Source organism: Mustela nigripes, chromosome 1 (assembly GCF_022355385.1).
Source record: "Mustela nigripes isolate SB6536 chromosome 1, MUSNIG.SB6536, whole genome shotgun sequence".
Classification (NCBI taxonomy): domain Eukaryota; kingdom Metazoa; phylum Chordata; class Mammalia; order Carnivora; family Mustelidae; genus Mustela; species Mustela nigripes.
In genome coordinates this window covers 149541922-149566043 of record NC_081557.1, presented here as the reverse complement: position 1 = coordinate 149566043, position 24122 = coordinate 149541922, and the positions used below count along the sequence as shown (strand labels likewise).

The following is a 24122-nucleotide window of genomic DNA, read 5'->3' as shown; positions in this document are numbered from 1 at the left end:
CAGAATCACTAACCTACATTTCTTGCATAACACCTGAAATTCCCATGTTGCCATCAACCCCTGGGTTTATTTTTGCTTCCCAGAGGGAACCTGTAAAATACAATAATACAGAATTGTAGCAAGGCTTGTGTATACATCCTCTTTGATCATAGCATCTAGCTGCCGTTTTGGATAGTGAAGAAAGCACCCTGGTGAGAAGGGCGTGGGGCAGGTAGCTTTTGAGGATGGGAGTATGGGTGCAAAAACTAAAACCACCCAGAGCCTGAGCATATCACATGACCACAAGTTGACACAGTGAGACAGGAGCCGTGACAAAGCTTAAAAACCTTACAATTTTGCTCTTCTTGCATAGAGCTATCAAAGAAGGATTACTATATAGCACACAACCTCCTCCTCCCACCATTAATAAGCACGATTTTTAGGACAAGTTTGTGGGTGTTTTTATTAAAGTCTCTATATGTAAGAGAAAGAACGAATCATTACATTCACCCACTCACGTTGCAGTCTTGAAAACTCAAAACACCCTTCAGTCAAGTCCAAGCTGAGCAAAAACATAGCTGTGTTAATATAAGAAATTTAAAACCAAATGAATATCACCTTTAAGAATTTGGGTTTCTTACCTGTTTTGTTAGAAATGACCTTATTAGACCCAGAAATGCTAATTTAGCAGTATAAATACACACAATCCAATGATACATTTTTCTTTAACTTTTTTTGGGGGGGAGCCCTAAATATTGATTGCTGAACATAGAGGGTAATCATTTGTTTTATGACATAAGGGACACTACTACCCCATGTAGGGATTAAATATGGATCTTCTGCTGTTTTTCTGGCAGCAGAGACAAATGTGTACCAAGTTACACATAACACTCTCAGCTGAACTCTCCTTTAGCCAACAGTCTGTATTTACAATACCATCCAAGCAATTGAGGAGAAGAGAAACAGTATGTGATTACATACCCTGGGGACACAAAATCAATACCCTGTATTTATTTACCAGTGTCTGTCAGCACTAAGAGAAGCTGTGGCTATTTGTGCGGCCTTCTCCAACTGCCATAGTTGAAGCAAATAATAATTCTTTTAAAAGATTTTATTTATTTGAGAGAGCTAGAGAACGAGTAGGGGGAGGGAGAGGGAGAAGCAGACTCCCTACTGAACAGGAGCCCAACGTGGGGCCCGATTCCAGGACCCCAGGATCATGACCTGAACTGAAGGCAGATGCTTAACCCACTGAGTCATCCAGGCTCCCCGAAACAAACAATACTTATATTAAAGATGGACAAGACTAAGAAGTGAAATCTTCTAAACTTACCAAAAAAAGGACCGAGATAATGAATTAATGACGAACTATGAAGGGTAATGCTATGTTAGTTTTGAAGCTCCTTCTTCAACACAAATGGATTGTTTTTTATTAAAAGACATAAAACATATTGTATTGTTAGATTTGTTTTATTTAAGTATAGAAGCTGTCAATTTTTATCTCCTTGTCAAGTACACAAGTGAAAGGAACTTGGGCAAAACCAACAGAGCCATCTATCTACCTTACTTGTCTATCTAGAAACATAGGATTTCTGTTCCTTGTGTGGGTATTTAACCACAGTGGAAAACAGCACAGGAGTCTCTGACCATGGTTTATCATGTACTAGCAAACATTAAAAGTCAGGGCATGAAATCCCCTGGCCAAAATGTTCATGTAATTTAATTACCAAAGATAAAAAGATTTTTTTAAAGATACCAAAGATAAAAATGAATCACTCAGGAACTTAAACATCATCTATCAATCCAGTTCAGACATGTTTTTCATCTCACCTATTTATAAAATGATTTAGACCTTCTAAAGAAAAATATTTGAAAATACCTTTTCAGCAAAACTAGTTTCAAAAAATACTTTTTTTTTTTTTTTTTTAGTTCCAAGAAAAGGAAAGGGTCATTCTATGGGAATGAGAGGAAAAAACTCTTGAGTCAAAGGCAGGGCTCCAGAAGGCCTTCACACATACAATATTATTTTTTCACATTCATTGAACTTAGTTCAGATAGCACTCCTACTGAAGTAGATGGGAGCTGAGTGTGCCAGGAAAATGTCAGGTCTCCTGGTTTTAGATGGAGAACAAAATATCTCTAGTGCTTCTCCTTTCCCCTCAAGGTCTTCTGATTTTGTGGATTGTAAGAACTAACTATTCTAACCCATCAGAAGCATCTCTTGGAAGAGCAATATGCCTTTTGATGTCTAATACCCACATCCTCAACACAGAAAGCTTCTTATAGAATCAGTGTTCTTATTAAACAAGGCGTACAAGACCCTCAACATCTGCAAGGCATTTTACATAAGACATAGCGAAGAGAACAGAAACAATGTCTAGAAAATAAATCACCCGTCTTTTCCAAAGGTAGATATTTTCCTTTATGACCCTTTTATTTATCTTTTTAACCATTACTATCTGTGAGATGTTCATTTAAGTCCAGGGTAGTATCAAGAAACAACCAGAAGAGGACCAAGGGTCAAAGAATAGAGACCCAAAAATAGAAACACACAAATACAACCAACGAATTTTTTAAAAAGATGCAAAAGAAATTCAATGGAGGACATGTGCTATTTTAACAAATGCTGCTACAGCATTTGGATGTCCGTGCATATGGACTGTGGTTCCTTGGTATTCTCTTGCGTCTCTGCCTTTACCGTAATGTAACATCATTATAACCTGGCATTTCTCCTTTTATTCATTTCTGAAATTGGTGATTTTTGTTGCCTTTCCTTTATTTTTGTCCGTCCTGCTACATTTGTACAAATTTTATTGAATTAACTTTTATTTTCATTCATTTTCTCTATTGCTTTTCCATTTTTAATTTCAATCATTTCTGCTTTTATTTTTTTTTTCTTCTTGCTTTGGGTTTATTTGCTCTTATTTTCCAGGTTCTTGATAGGAGATATTAAATTATTGATCTGGACTTTTCCCCTTTTCTAACATCTGCTTTTAGTGCTATAAATTGCCCTTTTAACACTGCTTTAAAAAATTTTGATATGCTGTGTTTTCATTTTCATTCACTTCAGTGTGCTTTTTCTACCTCCTTTGAGGTCTTCTTCTGTGACCCATGGATTATTTAGAAGTATGTTATTTAGTTTTCAAGGGTTTGGAGATTTTCCTAATATCTTTCCATTTGGTTTTATTTTGGTTAGAGAATACACTCTGCATGATTTCAATTATTTTAAATTTGTTGAAGTTTGTTTTATGACCAAGTTATTGTCTATCTTAGTGAATGTTCCATGGGCACTTGAAAAAAATGTATATTCTACTGTTCCTGAATGAAGTGTTCTATCAGTGTCAATTAGATTCTCTTAGGTGATACTGTTATTGAGTTCTATAGCTCTGATGACTTTCTGTCCCATCTTCTCTATCAACTATTGCAAGACAGGGTCTTGAAGTCACCACTCACAATGGTGAATTTGTCTATTTCTCCTTTCAGTTCTATCAGTTTTTAACTCTAATTTGCAGCTCTATTGTTTGCTATATCTTTCAAGTGGATAGACTCTCAGTTTCTAATAATTTTCTTTGTTCTAAGGTCTATTCTAACTGATACTAATATAGTTATTCCTGTTCTCCTTTGATTAATATTTTTCATGATGTATCTTTTCTTTCTTTTACTTTCAGCCTTTCTATGTCATATATACGAAGTGTTTATTCCTATATCATAAATTTGAAGTGAAACAGCACACACATTTGTAATTTTAACCCATTTTAACTAATGTCTCTTTTAACTGGTATATTTACCATAATTTACCATAATGACTGAAATCTTAGGGATTTGGTCTACCATTTTATTTTTTTGTTGACTGTTCTCCCTGGTTTAAATTCTATGTTCACTTCTTCATAAAGTTCCATTGGTTATTTCAATTTTTTTTATTCTATTTTGATTTGTCCATAGTGTTTTTGAGTGTATATTTTTATATATGCTTTTACTGGTTTCCTCTAGATACTTTTATTTATGCATAGCTTATCACAGTCTACTGGTGTTATCATTATCTGTTTAAGTAAAGTATAGAAATATTATCCACATTTGCATTCCTTTGTTGCCCCTCATAATTATTTTAAGTATTTCTGCTACATATAATCAGAATCATATCAGTGTTATAACTTTTGCTTCAATCATAAACATAATTTAGAAAAGACAAAAGGACAGTCTATTGTACTTAACAATGTTCTTGCTCATCATGTGCTTTATTCCTGTATGATCTTTTATGGTTCCTTATTTCATCCTTTCCTTTCTCTTCAGAGAACTTTTTTTTTTAAAGATTTTATTTATTTATTTGACAGAGAGATAGAGAGAGATCACAAGTAGGAAGAGAGGCAGGCAGAGAGAGAGGGGGAAGCAGGCTCCCTGCTGACAGTGAGCCCGATGCGGGGCTTGATCCCAGGACCCTGGGATCACGACCTGAGCCGAGGGCAGAGGCTTAACCCACTGAGCCACCCAGGTGCCCTTCAGAGAACTTCTTTAAGCCATTCTTTTAAGGTAGATCTGCTGGTGACAAATTCTCTTAGTTTGCTTTCACGTGAGAATGTCTTGATTTCCTCCTCAGAATGGGTTTTTTTTTTTTTCTGGGTATACAATTTGGTGCTGAAATTTCTCTTCTATCACCACCTGAAAAATATTATGCCACTTCCTTTGGCCTCTGTGGTTTGTGGTGACAAATCCACTGTCTTCTGAATTGTTGCATTTCTCTTTTTTTTTTCCCCTATAGATAAGGTGCCATTTTACTTTGGCTACTTTCAAAATTATTCATTGCCTTTAGTTTTCAGAAGTTTAATTATGATGTATCTTAATACATGTGTGGATTTTTTTGGTTTTATGCTTTTGAGGATTCACTCCAGCTTCTTGAATCTATAGGTCTATGCCTCTCGCTAAATTTAGCAAGTTTCAGCTATGATTTCCTTGGTTATTTTTTCAAGCTCACCCTCTTTCTGCTCTCCTTCTGTAACTCTCAAGATAGAAATGTTGGGAATTTTGTTGGAGTCCCACAGATATCCAAGGCTCAGTTTGTTTGATTGACTATTTTTTTTGTTTTGTTTTTGTCTTTTGGGTTTTTTTGGTCCAGGCTCTCTCTTGTTCAGATTATATAATTTCTACTGTTCTATATTCTAGTTCACTGGTTCATTCCTCTGTCCCCTCCATTCTGATGTTGAACCCATCCACTGAGTTTTGTTTTGTTTTGATCAGTTATCGTATTTTTCATTCCTAAAATTTCCACTTGGTTCTTTATATCTTCTATTTTTTTATTTTATTTTTTTTTTTGGTGGTTAAGGTTTTCTGTATTTTTCATTAGTTTCAGATTTGTTTATAATTGCTTGTTAAAATATTCTATCATAGTAACTTTGTCGGACAATTCAACAACTCTGTCATCTCAGTATTAATATTTATTGATTGTCTTCTTTCATTTACTTTGAGATCTTCTTGGCTTTTAATATGCTGAGTGTAGTTTTTTTTTTTAACTTAAACTTAAATATTTTAATAATATTACAAAACTCTGAATCTTATTTAAACTTTCTGCTTTAGCTTGGCAAGGGGTTGGGGGGTGGGGGGTGAGGAGACATTGCCTTATTATTGCCAGGTGGAGGCACACATCCATGTGCCTCACTCAGCATTAACTGACATTAAGGGGGAGGAGGAAGGCTCCTCATTACTGCTAGGCAGAGGGGGAGTTCCAGCATCCCATATGGTCTACCTTAGCACTGCAATAGAGGTGACCTCATTACTTCTGGGCAATGATGAAAGTCATGACTTCACTAGTCCTCCTCTGATACGGCCTCAGAAGGAAAGAGAGGGACACTTACTTGCTGTCAGATGGGAGTGGAAGTCCAGCCTCCCCACACAGGATCTGTATTATTTTTTAAAACCAATGTTGCATTCATTGTTATCCAAGTTCACTGGGGTTTTTTTAAGGTTAATATTTATTGTTTGAAAATTGAAGCATGTATGAAAAGGATCAGGTCTACACAATGTCATAATTAAATTTTGAAGAAGTCATGTATGAGTATCATGTGATTTTTTTCCTTCATAAAAAAACATCAATAGCTCCCATTTCTTATGGGAAGAACAATTTCAGCAATGGCATGCAACCTCTTCTACAGTCTGGCCCCAAATACCACTGCAGTCTCATACCCTTCCATTCTTCTACATATTCTCTACATAGTCTCAAGAACATTTATTAAAATTATTCAGAGTATTATTTTCCTCACTATATTTCTTATGATCTCCAATGCCCTCAATTATAAGGCACTGCATTATTTTCTATAAACGAAGAAAGAAAAATGCTGGCCATTATATTTGCACAATACTGTGAATTTTAAGATTCAACTCAACTTCAGATGTATTAAATATGAAAAACCAGGCCTAAAAATTAATGAAATGTGATAATCATTGAGTAGATACCAAAAAAAAACCCAATTTCTAATACATCTAAGGTATGAAGTTAAGAAGAATATACAACAGTGTGATCTGAACATACTGCAACATCTACCTTCCATATTTCATTCCCTGTCCTCATTTTAGAGGGATCACTATTTTGAATTTTTAAAAGTCACTGCCTGCCTTTCTTATCATTTTACCATACATGTTTGTACTCTAAGCAATATGTCACTTATTTTAGCACATTTTAAGCTTTTACACAAATGTGTTCTTTCATCTTTCTGAAATGTACATTTTTTACTCAGGATAACCTTCCTGACATTTATCCAGACTGGCACTGTAACTCCTTCATTTTTATTGCCATAGTATTCTACTATGTACAGTTGACCCTTGAACAACACAGATTTGAACTGTATGGGTCCAGTTAAACACAGATTTTTTTCAATAAATACGTGTACAGTACTATAAATGTATTTTTCTCCCTTATGGTTGTCTTACAACATTTTCTTTTCTCTATTTTACTTTCTAGTAAGAATAAAGTATGTAATACATATAGCATAAAAACTATATGTTAATCTACCATTCATGTTACCAGTTAAGTCTTCCAGTCAACAACAGGCTCTTAGTAGCTAAGTGTTGAGAAAGTAAAAAATTTCAACTGTGTGGGAGGTTAGAGAACCTAACCCACCCACCTGCCCCCCTTGTTCAAGGGTCAGCTGTACATTTACTACAAAGTTTCTGTCTCTCCTACTGTTCCTGCTGATAACAAACACTTAGGTGTTTGCTTTGTGTGTATGTGCTGTTACAAAGATGCTGCCATGAACATCCTTTTCCTTGTCTCCCTGGGCACATGTTCAAGAGTAATTCCAGGAAATAGACCCAGGAGTGAAACTGTCGTGTCTGAACAAATGTTGAACCAATGCGATTTTATAAGACAATAAGTAGAAAGCTCTTTTCCAAAGTTTTTATAACTATGTACATGTAAGCATGTCAATATTCCAGCTACACCCTTGAGTTCCAACGATCACTGGTCACTTAGTTTTAAGGGATTTAATTTCCCATTCTGTCAAAAACAATAGTTCATCAACGCTCCAGCCATCTCTTCAAAAATCTGTAACATGGAACTTAAAGGTGGAGATTTTAGAGCCAGACTGTTCAAGAATGCAATGAAGATTCGATCAGTTAGTACATATAATGTGTTTAGACTGGTACCTTGGAAATAATAAACACAAAATAATTATTAGGTATCGCTGTTGTTGGTGTTGTTATATTGAATTATTTACAGAGCCCTGAACACACTTAGACTTGTAGTCTCGTGTATTGGTGTATTGTACACATTGCTTTCTTAGGCTGGCATGTCTTTTCCTCCATCCTCCATCCAAACGTCAGACTTCAAGAGCAATTCAGTAAATCACACTTAGATTCATGCAAAGTTGATGAACCTCATGAGGGCTCCCACCACCTCTGACATATGACCTAGTGCACTGCCTGACAATCATTTATTTATTTCCTGTCTCCCTTCCTGCAGTTTCAGTTTTATTGCAGGCATAACTTTTGTGTTTATTCCTTATATCCTGGTCTTTAGTAGCCCCTTGGTAAATGTTTGATAAATAAATGAATAGACAAATGAATAACTATTAACAACTGCAACATCAGTAGGACCTGCCTACAGACATTTGTTTAGTTTTGCTAAATACACTGGAATAAATTCAACTGGGATAGAAAGAGTTAAAATATACATTCCACCTGTTCTCCTAACAGAATCTTATTAAAGGAATTCTATGGGGTTTTTTTCTTTAACATTTCAGGACTGAAGACTCTTTAAATGTGACCTTTTTATCTGTATGCAACCATAATAACCTTTTCTACAGCCAACTTTGTAAATTAATATTCTCTTTATTTTCTTTTCCGGTAAGGATGTAACCCCATAGCCTAAGAAAATGTCCAGAGCATTGGAGCACAAAGCCATCTTATGAATCTACTTCCTCCTGTTTTAGTCTTTAAGTTGATTATATATATATACATATATATAATATATATATACATATATATAATATATACATATATGTATATATATATAACAACACTTTGTTTCTTTTTCCTTTATATTTAGAATAAAAGAGATGATTTGTTGCTAGAACATTTAATACATACCTGCAAACCTTATGCAAGCAATAAATAAAGTCCACTGCCATTAACAGGACTGCCTTCTGCTACTTCTCCTTTGTCCAGCCTTACTGTGAACAGCTCTAATTCACACAGGATAGCCCCCATTATTAGACCATTACATTTCATGATATATCAAGTCTTCTTCCCTAGTGTTGCTAAATAAGGGCTCAGTTTTAACATGGGAACTGCACACTTCAAAGCAATCTTTCTCCTAACTGTAACTAAGTCCTTCAACTCTCTTGACTTGACATAGGATTAAACTTTTCTGGTTGACTGGTGCTTAAAATATAACACCCAGAATTGAACACGATACTTTAGATGTGACCTGAAAAGTTTACAATGGATTCTCATTTATACATCTATTTATTTTACAAACGTGTACGCCATCTTTGTTTTATTGTATATCTGCATTAATACACCTTAAGAATACATTTGGGAGGTAGCCAGGTCACACTATTAACAGACTTCAGGTTTTTCCATACAAATTTGTTTTTATTAAATTTCATCTCCAATTTTGTACCCTTGTTGCCATTTAAAATTCCTATTACTGAATCTAACAGAATTGTTACTCCATTTACATTTGAGCCACCTGAATATTTGTTGACACAGAATTCTTTAAGGGAATGTCTGACAGACAATTTCATTTGTGTGCTCAGAGTTCACCATAATGTCTGGTAACAACAGGTGTTCAATATAAATTGAATGAATTAATTCTTAAAAGAATGTATATTCTTTAGTACTAAAGCCATAAAAACAAAGTTCATCCACTTTCCTTAAACATCTTTCTTTTTTCCCTATTTCTCTGTCTCATAAAATGACATAGCCCTATTTAAGATCATCCAAATTTTAAACCTTGGAGTCATTTAGGATTGTGACTTTTTTTTTCACGGCTAACATCCAATCATTCATTCACTAACTCTCCACACACAGTGTCGATTGCATCACTCCTGCCCTTTCTATTCTAACGAGCGATGCTATTTCAGTCCTTCATTAAGAAGAGTGACATTAATAGCTTTTATTGCTAATGAGACACTTGTCTCATGATATTATATAATCCTCATTATGAATTATGTCTTGACTTACTGAAAGTACGCTATTTGCCGAGTATTCCCTTTTCCAGACAAACTATCACATCAGCAAGTATATTTGCTCAAACATCTGCACTTAGCAGGAAACACACACGCCATCACAACAGTGAACTGCTGACCATCTACTGATAGTCTTCTATGTTCAGGGAAGAAGTCAAGAGAATTACATATAAATACACAAAATGTTTATGCTTGTTTACATACACACCAAATGTCACATCCATTCCACATTCATTAACTGAGAACAAATTGGTCCAGGCTCGATGCTATTTGCAAAGATGAACAAGACACAATTCTTGCCCTCAAATTCATAGTCTTGCAAGATGGATAGATATGGGAGAGAAAAAAAAACCCAAATATCCAACATTAGGTACCAAAGGTGGTAGAAATAGGTACAAAGCATAGAAATTATTGTGCAGTTTCTGGGACCTTTGGGAATAACATTTTAGAAAAAAGTATAGGAATGCAACTAATATTCATCTTGTTCCTCTTCCATGTCAGGCTTTCTGCTATAAATTTATTCAAATTGTTTTATACATATAGGAAATGTATGAATAAGCAATGCTAAAATTTTCTTGGCAAATAAGAAAATAATGCTAACGCCCTTCTGCAAGAAAACCTGCAAATACAGAATCAAGGACTTCCAGTCAAGATGAAACAGCAAGATATACCACCCCTGCTCTAAACACATAGCAATGATGGATAAAATACGGAAAGATAATGCTAAAGAGACAGAACTAAAACAAGATAAATATCTGGAGTCCCTAGAAAGCAAGGCCTTGAGCGAAGACTTACTACTTCATTAGGTAATACAATCCCAGGGAGCAAAAATGAAGGAAAAAAGGAAGAAAGTAAAACCAGTTCAAGGTACTAAGAATGACTGATTATCTCCTAAAACTGTCTTCTGAGGCGTTATATGAAAGACTTTCTGACCCATGGAAGAAAGGCAGACTTTATCGACAGGCTCCCATCTCCCATTGGTTAAAGCTTCGCTACACAAATCTTTAGCTCTCCTCCAAACTCCCTTACCCCCCAACCCCACACTTGCAGGTTGTACATGCGTGGGGCCATAGCATCCCGTGCCAGCTCCAATCAGGATGAAGACGCTAGAGATGACAGACAGGATGATGAGTGTTATTTAGTCACACCTGCATGAAGGTTGTTTGACTCTTCCAAAGAGAGCTGGCCAATGCAGCAGTGTCTGTGGCTAAAAAGAATGGCTCAGAGTCCCAAAGAGAAGTTATAACAGGAGGACTGGAAGTGTCTATGCCTAACAGGTGTCTGATTATAATTTCTATAGGCTTGAAATGTGAAATCACGAGCAGAACTAACGTCATGGTCTACAGAGCTTGGACCTCAGCAGATCGTGACCTCCATCATACATGACAATGATTATCACAAAATACAGGATGGTGGTTATCCTCAGAGAAAGAGAGAAAGAAGGGAAACAGGATTAGAAAGTTAGCAGAGATTCAACGGTTACCATCCTGTTTTGATCTTCACAAGAGTTTTAGGGGAAAATGGCAAAATACTGAAATTGTGTAAAACTGACTGCTGGGGACAGGGATAATTGCTATATTCTCTTAACTTTTTATATATTTGAAGGATAGCTAAATTAATAAAATTCAAGAAACTAAAATACATGTAATCATTAAACTGATACTGATCATCTTAACAATACTAATTATTGGGATACCTGAATGGCTCAGTGGGTTAAGCCTCTACCTTCGGTTCAGGTCATGGTCTCAGAGTCGCTGCATCAGACTCTCTGCTTAGCGGGAAGCCTGTTTCCCCCTCTCCCTCTGCCTGCCTCTCTGCCTACTTGGGATCGATCTCTCTCTCTCTCTTTCTCTCTCTCTGTCAAATAAATAAATAAATAAATATCTTAAAAAAAATACTAATTATTTCCATTTGGAATGTATTGTAAGCATTTGAGTCCTAAAAGTGATGTGTTTTAGTTGAAGATATTGCCACAAAAAGGAATCAGACTATCTTGTTGTAGTACATTTCAAGCTTGAGTCAGTCTTTAAGACGTCACTAAAAGTTTGAGAGACTCATGGCTGGTTTAGTCCAAAAAGCGTGTGACTCTTGATCTCAGGATCAAGATTGTGGGTGTAGCGATTACCAAATAAATAAATTAACCTTTAAAAGGTAGGGGGGAGTGGGCACCTGGGTGGCTCAGTGGGTTAAGCATCTGCCTTCAGCTCAGGTCATGATCTCAGGGTCCTCCGATCGAGTCCCGCATCAGGCTCTCTGCTTGGCAGGGAGACTGCTTCCCACCCCCCTCTCTCTGCCTGCTTCTCTGCCTACTTGTGGTCTCTGTCTGTCAAGTAAATAAATAAAATCTTTAAAAAAAAAAAAAGGGAGGGTGGGCCTTTGAAAGGGTGTCTTGTCTAGATCCTAGTGCCCTGCCCTTCCATTTTTAACTAAATTGTATGTAGTTTGTCCTATTTATTCATGCATTTATTAGTACAGAAATGAAATGAGAACCCAGAACAACTCCCAAGTCTCTGCATTAACATTTATAAACGAAAGACTGCATCTTTATTCATATCTCTCCAAGAGGGCTTTGATGCCATTCTATTCAGAAACAGAAGTACAGGTATGCAAAAGCCCCTCCAATCTTATACTTCTTCACTTCCATGCTGTACTCTAAATCTGTGGAGACCCATTGTTTCCCTTCTCCCTCAACTATACACTTCAAAAACAAGTTGTCAGCTTTGCTTACCAAGTAAAGAGCAAAGAAATGTTTGAACATCGCTGCTGTGCAGAACTCATAGTGTAGTGACCATTTAATCTGTCCCATCTTCTTTGGACAGCCCAAATCAGATTATCTTTCTCAGTAGAATACCCATCACACTTCCCCTAGCTTCAGACAAATCTATCCCACTGATCTCTTCAGGCTTTCTCTACTAATCGTTGACCAGGTCTGAGACAGGATTACTTTAAGTCTCTTTGACAACCCAGGAAAACCAGAACTGTCAATACAATTAGGACTTCTTCCTACGTTTTCTGGGAGACGTTTCCTGCCATCGGAGACTGGATGCGAGGGAGCAAGCAAAGCAAGAGAGCAGAACGGAGAATGGGGAATGGGCACCATAAAGGAAAAAGTCTGAGTCCCACTGCAGTGACTTTCAACTGTTTTGGCAAAAGCAGTAGGGCTCTGTCACACCTGGATTATTTGGCACTAAGAGGAGGGCATTTTTCAACAATCCTCTACTTTCTACAACAAAATTAGTTTTGGTAATAGTCATGAAATAGAATGAGTAACAGCCAGAAAAGACACAAAGACAGCCAACTTTTCTTTTTATTCAATTTTGTGAATATAGGGGCGCCTGGGTGGCTCAGTGGGTTAAAGCCTCTGCCTTCGGCTCAGGTCATGATCCCAGGGTCCTGGGATCAAACCCCGCATCGGGCTCTCTGCTCAGCGGGGAGCCTGCTTCCTCCTCTCTCTCTGCCTGCTTCTCTGCCTGCTTGTGATCTGTCAAATAAATAAATAAAATCTTTAAAAAAAAATTTGTGAATATATAATCATGCCCGTTTAAGTGAATGTTCATAAAACTAAAATGTCTACACCTACTAAATCACACTGATGCAATGTTGTATTTCCTTGATTCGTTCTTCAGTTTTAAAACAATTTACAAATATAAAAAGAGAGCAAATTTCAATTTTGAAGACATTATTTGAAATCAATAAAATCTTTCATGTAAGAACTAAAATTTGCCATTGACAAACAAAAATACCCCATCTCTCAGTCTGCACTATTTTAGTGTTTATACTTTATATGCAAATAAAAACTCCAAATTGTCACAAAGAATTACAAAGTTTAAATAATTCAAGTTCCAGTTCGTTATCTTTACACTGGCTGTGCCATCACTGTTTCTTTACAATCTATTACTTAAATGCTGGAATATGTATTCTCCCAGGGGCTGGAGACAAGCCATGCTCCAAGCAAGTTAGAAAAAAGTCAAACCTTCACAAGGAAACTCTGGAAACAAGGGATGTAGCTAATTTCACATATGTCAGAGGCCAGCTGTGTAAATGGGAATATTCCATGAAGACTACAACACAGAATACAATGCTAGTATTACTAAAGGATAAACATAAAAACATGATAACAAGAAATTCAGGATTTGGACCAAGAAAAAAATACATATTTATTTATAAATAAAGAATATATTTATAAATATAAATAAATAGATATATTTTTAGGCAGGAGTATTTCATCATTGACATTACTTTAGTTCAGCGTATGGCGATGATTTTAAAAATCAATTTTCATTTAGTTTTGTTATTGTTGTTAACTTTCCTACAAACCCTTCACCTCCCCCCCATTGCCTATTTCCAGATATTTCCACCGTTCCACCTCCATTCTCGGCCCACCACTACAAAGGGGTAGATACTCTGGGTTTGGGCTTTTGTTTTCTCTTGATAACAAGGAAAATTAAAACTGCAATGGAAGTCAGACACCAATGGCTACACCTTCATCAGTCCATCCTAATCTAAAAAGAATAGAGCTTACTGTAGGCAAATATACTGACCAGTTTAGAGTTCTGAATAAACAACCAATATTAATATTAAACATATTATGTTCATTTATTTACATTGTATTTTCCCAAAGTTTTACAGTGAACATATTACCTTCTTGATATTCATTTAAGATAAAAATAGGATTATAAATAAAACACCCAATCTGAAGTCCACCCAGCTCAGTCCACACTTTTAAGTCTCTTCTAGTTTCTCTTTCACATTTTGGGAAACATGGTAATGTTCTTTTCCTCATGAAGACAGAAGCTCTTCTCTCTGTCTCTACCTCCAGAATTCCCCCAGAGTTCTAGGGATTTCCAAAAGCCACACTGCTGAGTGTAGCCAGGAAACCAGGACTCTGTTATAATTTGTATCATAGCTTTTGCCATTTTTTAAGATTTTATTTATTTGAAATAGAGAGAGAGTGAGAAAAAGAGAGAGCATGAGCAGGGACCAGAAGGAGAATGAGCCCAACTCGAGGCTCAATCCCAGGACCCTGGGGTCATGACCTGAGCTGAAGGGAGATGCTTAACGGCCTGAGCCACCCAGGTACCCCATAATTTGTGCTTTAGTAAAAATATGCAGATGTGCTCAAATTAAAATATGGTAAAAACAGAAATGTGAACACAAACATAAATTAGGTATAGGAAAATCTTGTATAGGATTTCTATCACCAAAAAAAAAAAAAAAAATTAAGCTTGATGGCCTCTGGGAACATTCTTGAACTAGTTAGGTATGAGTGGGACTGGTAGAGAGATGGGGTACTTAGCAGAATGTTCAAAGATACATATGCTTTATATATATCTATTATTTTATGCCACGTGGATATCCTTTAAACAGTAGCTTTTAACCATGGATGCACATTGAAATCACCTGGGAGTCTTTAAAAATAATGATGCCTAGGCTCCCTGGAGTGATTCTGATTTCATTGATTGGAGGTGCAGACTGGCCATAGCAAATGTTAACTATCACCTAATGTGCCCCAAGACTAAGAACCACTGCTCCAGAAAACTGCTTCTCTGTCCTTGGCTTTTAAGTGGCTACTAGAAAATTTCTCTTTAGGATAAACTTGGATGAAGCAGGCTGGTGAAAGCAAAGAGACTTAGAAACCTGTCCTGAAGCTGTGTCTGCTTATCAACCTCATACATTTACTGAAGTTATATTATTTGGAGATGACAAAGGGTGTTATTTCAATTGGTGAGAAACAACTCCTGCCACTAACCCTGTAGAGAACTTTGGACTCAAGCAGATCTTGTCTTGAATCATGACTCTGGGTGGCCATTGTGGTGCACTGCTCAAGTCTCCCTGTAGAGAAGCCTTTCGTAAGATGGGAGTTGACTGGAAGCCTCTTGCTGTTCCCCCCCCGCTGGAGCTCACAGCATCCATGCTCCCTGTAGGATGCTTCCAACCAGTGATGGAATACAGCAGGAGTACCAGAGTACTCCTGGAGTACTGGGCCATTTTCACCCAATGCGGGACTCTTGTAATGGGCATCCTTTGCTCCAGGATTCCCTAATGCACTGACCTGGCTGAGACTGTCTCAGAACTCCATGAAATTTGAGGCTTTTCCTACTAAGACCTGTTTCCTTTTCTCTCCTTTCCCAAGTGTCAGACTGGCACTATTGTCTGAAGACTCTCCCGCTCCCTCCCTTTATCCTTCATAGCCATTCTCTCAATAAACCTCTTGCAAATTTAATCTCATCTTTGTGTTCACATATCAGAAAACCTGAACCAACACATGACTCTAATGTCACTCGATACGGAACAGCTAATGACCTTCCATGAGCTTCAGTTTCTTCATCTGTTAAAATGGGGAGTAAAAGGGGCATGTGGGTGGCTCAGTGGGTTAAGTGCCTGATTATTGATTTTTGCTCAGGTCATGATCTCAGGGTTGTGAAATCGAGCCCCATATTGGCTCCACACTGAGTGTAGAGCCTGCTTGAGATTCTCTCTCTCCCTCTCCCTCTGCCTCTCCCCCCACAACACACACATACACGCATGCATGCTCTCTTTCTCTCAAAAAAAAAAAAAAGGTATAAGCTATAAAAGATATTGTGATGATTGGATGAAATACATTATCAGTGAACAAGGTAGCCAACTTTCTGGAACACAGAAGGAAGTTAATAAACATTAATATCTCTTTTTAGCTCTTATGAATAGGTAGTATATTCCCCTCACATCATTGAACATTTTGTTCTATAATTTATGTTTCATGCAGTGTGGTTGTGCATAGGGTCTGACACATGACGAATGGGATAAGAGGTATACAAAAGCAGAGGAGTTTCTAAAAAAAAAAGATAAATATGTGAAGTGATGAATGTGGTAATTAACTAGATGGGAGGAATCCTTTTACAACGTATACATATATAAAATCATCACAACATACGCTTTAAATCTCTTAAAATTGTATTTGTCAATTACACCTTAATAAAGTTAAAGAAAAAAAAGAGGTTTCTAAAGACAAATACAACAGTAAACATCATTGTAAAAGCATATGCCAGAAATGTGACATTAGTCACCTGGTCTGAGACAGAGGCACAAAACAAAAATAGAATCATGGGGAAAATGTTTTTACCGTATGTATATTTCATATGTGTATCTATTAGCTATTATATATGGAAGTTTTTGACTGCCAAACAAGGATGCATGACTGCCATCAATCAATATTTCTAAGGCTAAAGACAACTGCAGTTTTCTGTCTGGATTCAAGATATGTAACTGCAAGAAATTGTTCAAGTCCAGGTAAATCCAAACTGGCCTGCTTCCCACAGAAACTAGCCAGCAGACGTTTTGTAGCAATCTTGCTACAAACTAACAGCACTGTCCAAAAAAGGTTGGGGGGATGGGGAAGAGGATAAATACAGGATTATACTACTTGGCACTCCAAAATATAAATAAAAATGAAAAACTGAATTTTAAATTTCATCAGTTCTGCTGGAACACAACATTTACATTCCTTAAAATGTCCATGCTATGCAAAACTGCACAATAAAAACTACAGGGTTTGTGAAAAAGTGAAGTTAGGGACATAACACTCAGATATTTCATCAGTGACACATTTTTTAAGAAGGTAGGATCCTAATTTAAAAAATGGTAACGCAGTTTTATACATGTGAAATGGTTACAAAATACATAAATACACAATAAATACTCTGCTTTACCTTGAAACAGCTCCTTAGTTTGCAGAAGGGTTGCAACTTGTGAGTTGTGAAATGATGGAAGAGGGATTATCTGAAATGGGTCTGAAAATTTCAAACTTAGACATGGGTGGGTATGGCTTATAGTACACCCCGGGGAACAAGGTAGCAGATAGATAGGGGAGGGCTGGGGAGAGGGGTGTTCCTGTGAATTCCTGCAGCTGCTAGGTTCACTGGCTCCAACTGACTACATTCACCTAGATCTTCTCACAAACAAAACTGAGCAGAAGCAAAGACAAAATGTGTGTTGTGACAAGTTCAAAGTTCTCTAATAAGTCACTTGTGTTAGAACAACTTCATGTTTTCAAAAGCACTAGAGCAGAAGTTACTGTACTTTGTAAATTCCATAAAGAAGTTTTTTTCATTGAATGGGGTATTTCATTAAGACATTAGACAATGCATCACTGAACTAAACTTTCAAACTGAATGACAAAAAAGCATGTGTTAATTAGTCCTCTGGGTAAAATTTCTACATACTCTAAATACATGTAGAAGGAGGACACAGATTAGCACCTTTTGAATTATTGTTTTATCATTTCTTTTTCTAAGAAGCTATTACTAATCAATTTCCTTATATTATAAAGAAAAAGAAACAAAAGAGGGGGATTAATTCCTTGTAGGTTCCAAAATATATGTGTCTTTTTTCCATCATATCTAGAGTTGATTTTACTAACGTGTTTCTATGGTCAGGTTTTCATTTTTGTAAGGTCTGTCTTATGTGCCGGTGGCTTGCATTTCACCTAAAACTAGGCAAACACCAGCTTCTGGCACCAATTGTTAAGAGAACCAAACTATCTTCTGGTCCCACTTGGCCATTCATTAAATTGGTAATCATAGACTCTTAAGACTTAGATCACTTACTACTTAAGGCTTGTGTGTCTTTAAGAGAGAACAGAACTAGATTTCAAAGTACCTACCAAAATTCTTATGATAGGCACAGTAGACTTCAAATTGCAATCCATTCACGCAGAGTGTAATAGCTAGAATTTTATCTTCATATGGTATTTTTCAAGTTTGCCAAGAGCTTTCACAACTATTACCTCATTTAACTTAATATAATTACATCTCCCCATACCAATGTGCACTGTGAATCATTTTCCTATTCATTCCTTTTTTTTTTTTTTTTTTCCATTTGTGTTATTTGAAATCTTTCCAACCTACTTTGGGAAAACGAGACTTAACCAAGCATTTCCAGGAATGTGTTACAGTGAGTGTTTGAAGAGATCAGTTACAGCTAACATATGTAAAGCACCTGCAGAAGCCTTCTGCAACGGAACTGAAATTGATGAGGCATCAGTTGAGCCATTCGACTGTTGAGCTTCTCAATTACTCAGAACACAGAGCATTTTGTGTTTATTTGTTTGGTTTGGGTTCTGGAGAGTGAAACGGGTTTCAAGAACAGGCTGTCAAAGGAGCCACAGTGGGGCGATCCAATCAAGTCCTGTTAAGGGGGGATAGAACTTCTCCCGCCTCTGCTTTCCATGAGGAGAGAATTGCTCTAAATACCTATAGTTTCTTGGGCATGAAGTGGAGTGAGTTACCTGATTGGTAGTTCCAGAAAAGACCTGGATATGAGTTGTCCAGTTCCTTCTGCCTGCCCCTCCCTGGGATCCAGTTGAATACAGAATGTATTCCATTCTGTTCCTCCAGATCCCATGGTTTAGAGGGCAGACTCTGCCTCTGCCCACAATTCAGAAGTTCAAATCAAGGGAGTATTAGGATATGCTGTCCTGCACCCAGAATATTCAGAAATAGAATACTGCGTGGTGTGCATTTTAGGGAGCAAAAATAACATTGAATTCTGAGGCACTGGGTGGGATCATGCTGTGTCAGTTGTTGACTTTTGTGGTTTGCAGGGGCCTATCTTGCCCCCACGCAACTGGTTTTAACAGTTGTGTGCTGTGCTTATAATCAGCGCAGCCTGAGTGGCAGGTCTGGATTTTGGACTTTCAGGAGATCCATCACTATGGGATTTTGCATTTGGTGGGAAACTGCAGCTTTTGGTGGCGCGTCCACAGGTGTGTGGCTATTTTTATACAGCGAGAGGCTCTTTTTACACAGTCAGGACTCCCCAGGCCTTAAATAAAGTCACAGGGGCCACTAAGACCTCCAGAAGCTGGCTGCTACAGCACGACTTTGAACTACCTACTGTGTGGCGACAACAGGCCAAAGAGTTTTTGTTGGTTTTACTGTGTTTCTCAACCATGTATGTAGGCATTGTCTTCAAGTGCACAAGTGTCTATGTTTTAGGAGTGCTTTTGGGGGCACACGTGTTTGAGGGCTTAGCTTTAAATTTTTTGTGCCAGCTAACATTTTCTTGAAGAACAGAAAAAGATACCTGTCACTAAACTCCTCTAAAGATACAAGCTTTAAGAAATAAGGATGCCAGTGTGAGTTCAGAAATCTGAGGAAGATAGTTCTCAGCTGCAATGCGGATAAAGAAAAGAAACAAACTTTCTCTAGGGGAAAGAGTCTTTAGGGCTAAGCAATTTCCTAGCAAGAGCAGGGGAATCACCCAACTTCTCACAGAGAGAGCAGGGACGTGTCACTGGACAAAATCCACATGAAATCACCATTAGCATGCCCCAACAAAAGACCCAATAGCATGCCCAATAAGACTGCAGAAACTCTTGTCAGTTCAGTAGCTGGGCCAGCGTGTCTCAAACATCTTTTTTTAACAGTAGCAACCTGTTCACAGATGGGTTTTTCTCTCAAGATCCGGTAATTCCCAAAGGCCAAAGGTAATGTATTTATAGGTGAATTCTCCCAATTGAATTCAAGTTTCCAAGTCATGCTTTCTGAAAACAGGGCACAGATGGAGTGGCATCCTAATCAGATCAAAATCAAGACAGTCTATCCTGTTCTCAGATCTCACGGAGCCTCTTCCAGAATCTTTAACATCACTCAATATTGAGTTTAGAGAACACATTTTTCCCTGGAAAAGCCTCTAATGGGATTAGGTTTTTTCCTCAATTTGGTGGGAGTGGGGTGAGTGCCATAATAATCTTATGAGCCCCTTTTAAAAAAATTAGGTACATCAGAAACTTGGCAATGAATTAATGCCATTTCTGAAGTTGTAAAGGAACTACACGCATTCCATGAGAAATAATCCAGGCTGTAGCTGCTAAAGGAAACTATCCTCTCCAGTCTTCATGAAATGGCTGATGAGAATCAGAAATTGGCAAGGGTGATTTTTTTTTCACTAATTTCTTTGCAGCCAAAAAGGTAAAATAATTTGATTCTGGGTTTTAATTCATTGTACTGTTTAAATTTGAACTTTGATTTTCGTTGAGGAATTTTTAAATGGGCAGAGATTTATATTTAAATTTAGGATGTCCAGGGTTTTTTTGGAAGTTATTATTGGAGTACCTCCATGTGGCCATTTGATATCATTGCAAAATTTCTAATAAACCTGGGCAATGTAGGCGAATAATAATTTGGACTGGGACTAGAACGGGGAGAGAAATTTCAGCTTTAATACAGACTGACCTTTTTGAACCTTCTAGGGGAATAAGATGTCCCTCCTACCAGCGTCCCAAGCAGATTCACAGAAAGTCAGAGCTCAGTGAGGGCAACGGCCTCATGATGGTAGGAGCCGGCTGTCTTGGTGGGCTATGATTTTCTCCCCTAAGGCAATAGCACAGATCCTGCTTTCTATAAGCTTAATGCTTAAGCTCCACAAAGTAAGAAAACAGACCCATGGAGAATATTTTGAGGTACTGGCGGGGGGGGGGGGTCGGAGATCGGGAATATTCTGTCCTCCCCTCACCCTTCTATAATGGGGTTTTTCTAAGATTTTTCACCCGGGAAACTTAGAGTCAGTTAGCAGACTGATGAGTTTAGGAGAGGAACTAGCTAAGTGGAACTCGGCTTTCCCCACATCCTCAAGAAAGCCACCTTCTCTGAGAATATATGCTCACACCCTGCTTTCAAATGGAGTTTGGTATTAAGGGCCTATTGTTGCCACATCCCCAAGTCATATTCTACAACACTAATTTTATCAATCATAAAACTTAAAGCAGAATTTTGACCTGTTGTCCATCTATCTTATCCCACACATATGGGTAAGACTAAGTATACATGTGTACACATATACATTATTATCTAGGCAAGGAAACCAACCCTGACCCTCACTGGGCTTCCTTAAGGATAAACAAGGGAAAGTAAGAGGACTCCCTGACAATATTCACTCCAGTGAGTGATAAACCGAGAGCCAATGAGTCATACCAAAGGAAGCTACATTTCAAATGAGAGCATCTGAATGAAAAATGAGAGCTTCAAGCATAGTCTTTCCAATTTCACATCCACTCTGGTTTTAAGTCTGTAAAGGGAATCCCATGCAATTATTTGAGCACCTAAGTTTAAGAGACCAACAATACAATGTTCCTTAAAGCAGCAGTTGGGTCACATAAAAGTTAGGAAGCAAGCAGAAGCAAGAGCACAGCTGTGGGGTGTTGGCTGTGATGCTGTATAGTACATGAGAAGATAGGAAACTATCTTTTGGGGGACGCCTGGGTGCTCAGTTGGTTCAGCATCTGCCTTTGGCTCAGGTCATGATTCCAGGGATGTGGGATCGAGTCCCACATCAGGCTCCCTGCCCAGGGGAGAGTCTGCTTCTCCCTCTGCCTGTTGCTCCCCCTGCTTGTGCACTCTCTCTCCCTGACAAATAAATAAGTAAAATCTTAAAAACAAACAAACAAACAAACAAACAGAAAAAACAACCACTAAATCTTAGTTATGTCCGTGGTTTACTCAGTGTAAAGCCATTTAGTCACAACTAGGACTGGCAGATCAGACTCAGAGGGCTTAAAAACTCCACCTTCCTTCTAATTCAACATTATTTTCTGTAATCCATGCACTCATACAGCTGGAAAATTAAAACAAAAATATTTTTCTGAGTAAAAACTCAGCCCAGTCTTGACAATTACCTTTCTGATATCCAGAGAAAGGTAAATTAGAGTTTCTTTACTCCCCTAATATGGACAATGAGATAACCCCATTCTATTTTATTCTTATCTTCAAATAAACTAGAATGAAAAGAAAGACATGATCTACATTAACGAAGAAGATGGAAAAAATCTGTTTCATAGTTTAGTGCCATCCAACTGTTGCTAGTCTCCAATTCTTTGTACAGGGTTTGAAGTATGGAACTAAAAATATCTCAATGGTGAATAATAGTCAGAGATTCCTAACTTCTCCCTCACTATCCCCAATAACCTCCTAACTCAACAAAAACTGTTCCAAAAGATAAACAAGCTAAAGAAGCTGCATTAACACAAAAAATTAAAATAGGATAAGACTAAGTTCTTGACTGATGTGACCCCTTGAAGTCATAAGGAAGAGTATGTGTCCAGATTATTACACACACACACACACACACACACACCCCATAAGCCAGTCCCCTGACTATGTTCCATTTAATCATCAAATCCAGTCCAGGCTGTTAAATAGCTTCCTTGACTAAGGGGATCTCAGAAGACCTGAGGAGCTGGGCTCTTCTAGATAATTTTGTCTGAAACTTTTTAGTTGTTCCTTTGACTTGTGCAAGCCAAATCTAAAACCCTTTCTTCCACTCATATTTTAGAAGTAATAAGTAGTGGGAAAACATCCTTCAGGAAGCTCACTCTTCTATCAGGATCAAAAAGGTACACACCAAAAACCCCCAACTATTGTGTAGGGTCACTTCTATTTGAGAAATAGAATTCTTTTAGGTCTCCCCATGTATTTCTTCCTCTCATCCAATGACTGACAATCTTCTTCCATCTCTACCATTACCTCATGGCTGGTTGAAAGGACAGTAGTTAATCTGCAGAAATCTTTTGACCAAACCCTGTGCTGACTGTTCTGTCCTTAGATAATTGGCTCCACAAAGATGCACTTGCTGCTGAATATGAACTGTAGACGAAGGCTCTTATTCATAATTGGAGCTGACACTTCATACAACCTGTCACCAACATAACATTAACTTTAAACCCAGAGTAACGAAAATGAAGGTCACACACTTCGTTTATCTGCACCTCACCCCCCTGAATATATTTGTGACCTTTGGATCACTGAAATAGTATTTTTCAGAGGCCAAAAATAATACAAGAAGATCTTCACAGATCCTTATAATAAAAACTACCAAGGACAGAAGAAAATCCTTATACCAAACTTAAAGCAACAGATATCTAGTCAAAACACAACACACGTATCAAAGCCAGCGTATCTCTCATGAGAAAGTCATACAGCCTCACTATTTTGTTTGGTAAGAAATATTCACAGTTTTACCATACAGAATTGGTATAAACCTTGACTGAAAGAAAAGACTAGGATTTTATTTGAATCAACTTTTGTGGCTTACCTAAACTATTGCTATTTACTTCAGACATTAACGATAAATGAATAAATTGTATCCGGATACTCACAGCAGAGAGCTCAGTTCTGGCCCCTAACATCAGACGTGGCCGCGGCGGACTGAACGCTACTGCTGGGAGGTGCTTTTATTTTCCTAACAAAGTAGCACCCTCTAGTGGCTTTTCAAAATCATTCCAAAGTACAAGCCAAGCATGTGACATAATTTGTTTACTATCCAATTACGCAATGTCAAAACACTCAGGTGAGAACAAAAGCTTGCCCTGGGCATTACAGGAAGCAACCTCACCCTGCTTGCTCTCTAGGGATGATGGCTTTTAACAGAGAAGATGTTTAACCATCATTCCTATTTCACATCTATAGTGCGTCTCTGGGAAAAATATACCTT

General features: G+C 37.6%; 1 protein-coding gene across 1 annotated transcript in view; it reads right to left on the bottom strand.

The window, feature by feature from the left end:
* Positions 1-23823, bottom strand: part of ARHGAP24 (Rho GTPase activating protein 24) — a 757722-nt gene extending 733899 nt beyond the window's left edge. Inside the window, exon 1 of the mRNA XM_059375189.1 lies at positions 23788-23823. The gene's annotated coding sequence lies outside the window, so the exon portion shown is untranslated. The remainder of the gene's footprint in view (positions 1-23787) is intronic.
* Positions 23824-24122: the final 299 nt, after the last annotated feature.